This window comes from Schistocerca cancellata, chromosome 2, assembly GCF_023864275.1.
Source record: "Schistocerca cancellata isolate TAMUIC-IGC-003103 chromosome 2, iqSchCanc2.1, whole genome shotgun sequence".
NCBI classification, from domain to species: domain Eukaryota; kingdom Metazoa; phylum Arthropoda; class Insecta; order Orthoptera; family Acrididae; genus Schistocerca; species Schistocerca cancellata.
This window is the reverse complement of record NC_064627.1, coordinates 298,209,564-298,211,884: the sequence shown is the minus strand read 5'-3', so window position 1 is coordinate 298,211,884 and position 2,321 is coordinate 298,209,564. Positions and strand designations below refer to the sequence as shown.

Below are 2,321 nucleotides of genomic sequence, written 5' to 3'. Positions count from 1 at the left end.
CCGCACTGCACACACTCAAACTGCCCAGAACTCACCGAGAACCACCAGCCACCATATAGAGGATAGAGGAAGCGGTGACGACTGTACAGCGAGTGTCGTGATTAATACCGGATTAGAGTACAGTGGCACATCGTACACCCGGACTGGGTGCGACACCAAGTCGTCCGGATTATCGAAAATCCGGATAATCCAAAAATTCGGAAAAAATAGAATGATTCTGTTGTGGTTGGCAAGAGAGCCAACACCGTTTTACTAAAGGAGGCCGAAATGCACGCGTTTTAGCTCACGCAGGCTGGCGTGAGGTCGGGAACATGACAAGGCAATTAGAATTTAGAAAAACGGACGTAGCTGGTGGAATACTTAACTTTAATCCATGAATTATGAACGTCGCTCTTGACGGTACGTGATTCACAATATCAATAGTAACTGAATATGGCGCCTTGCTAGGTCGTAGCAAATGACGTAGCTGAAGGCTAGGCTAAACTATCGTCTCGGAAAAATGAGAGCGTATTTTGTCAGTGAACCATCGCTAGCAAAGTCGGTTGTACAACTGGGCGAGTGCTAGGAAGTCTCTCTAGACCTGCCGTGTGACGGCGCTCGGTCTGCAATCACTGACAGTGGCGACACGCGGGTCCGACGTATACTACCGGCCCGCGGTCAATTTAAAGGCTACCACCCAGTAAGTGTGGTGTCTGGCGGTGACACCACAGATTCTTCATGATGAAATAAATCCGCTCCAGTCGTACATGACAAATGCTTTATTTGGATAATCTCAAACTTACGTGTCAACCCTCCAGCCATCAGTTGACAGTTGATGGTTGGAGGGCTGACGCGTAAGTTTAAGAATATCTGCCAATCCAGTAATGCTGGCAACTGATGGGCTATGAATGGGGATCGTATCAACCTGCACCGCATCAAAACAGCCTGAAGATGACGCAATGAAGCGTCGGAAGTGGTAGCGACAAAATAAAATAAAATCATAAGGACGGCTGTAGATGTTTTTATTTTTTCTCACGATAGTAAACGGCCGTCGTCCCAGAGACGTCCTGCTGAAAGGATGAACATACAAAAGCTAGTTTTAGAATGTAAAAAAATGGTTCAAATGGCTCTCAGCACTATGGAACTTAACTTCTGAGGTCATCAGTCGCCTAGAACTTAGAACTACTTAAACCTAACTAACCTAAGGACATCACACATATCCATGCCCGAGGCAGGATTCGAGCCTGCGACCATAGCGGTCGCGCGGTTCCAGACTGTTGCGCCTAGAACCGCTCGGCCACCCCGGCCGGCTTTAGAATGTAAATCTCATCTTCAGGCACTACAAAAAAAACATGGAAAAGTACTGAGCTAGGTGGCGCAGTGGTCAGCACACTGGACTTGCATTTGGGAGGACGACGGTTCAGACTCGCGTCCCAGATTTAGGCCGTGATTTTGTCAAATCGTTTCAGGCAAATGCCGGGATGGTTCCTTTGAAACGGCACGGTCGACTTCCTTCCAAATCCTTCCCTTATCCGATGGGACCGATGACCTCACTTTTGGTCCCCTCCCAGAAATCAGCCAACCAACCATGGGAAAATAAGAGGGATTATTCATAAAATTAATAAAAAGTAAGGTGGCCCACACTAATGTGAACATCAGGTCATACCTTGAATGCGACAAAATCGTAGCAGTCCTGTAATACAGCAGCAACGGCCTTGCAGCAGTGGATACACCGGTTCCCGTCAGATCACCGAAGTTAAGCGTTGTCGGGCGTGGTAGGCACTTGGATGGGTAACCATCCGGGCAGTCATGCGCTGTTGCCATTTCTCGGGTTGCACTCAGCCTGGTGATGCCAATTGAGGAGCTACTCGACCGAATAGTAACGGCTCCGGTCAAAGATAACCATCATAACGACCGGTGAGAGCCGTGAGCTGACCATACGACCCTCCTATCCGCATCCACATCTGAGGACGACACGGCGGTCGGATGGTCCCGATGGGCCACTTTGGCCTGAAGACGGAGTGCTGCTTTATGTAATCCAGCAACCTTGGTTTCGGGACGTGAATCCCAGCTTCAGGCACTACAAAATAAGAAAAACATGCAAATTTATCAAGTTGCATGCTAAATACCTTGCGGGTGAGGCATGAAAAGATTCTCTGAGTCAACCCGTAGCACAACGGGCAATTGTACCTAACCGAAAAAACCCTGAATGTAACAGCAAATAAGCACAATTGCCACTTTAATGTGACCCATGAAGCGACTTAGAACGACTGGGCATGTGGCATGGACTTAAGAAATTAAAATTAAGGCCAAAAGACGTAAAATGCCAAGTTGTGCTCCTC

The 2,321-nt window shown here is 48.0% G+C and overlaps 1 pseudogene; it reads left to right on the top strand.

Moving 5' to 3' along the window:
• The first annotated feature begins 1,684 nt into the window (after positions 1-1,684).
• LOC126163713 (5S ribosomal RNA) lies at positions 1,685-1,802 on the top strand (annotated as a pseudogene).
• Positions 1,803-2,321: the final 519 nt, after the last annotated feature.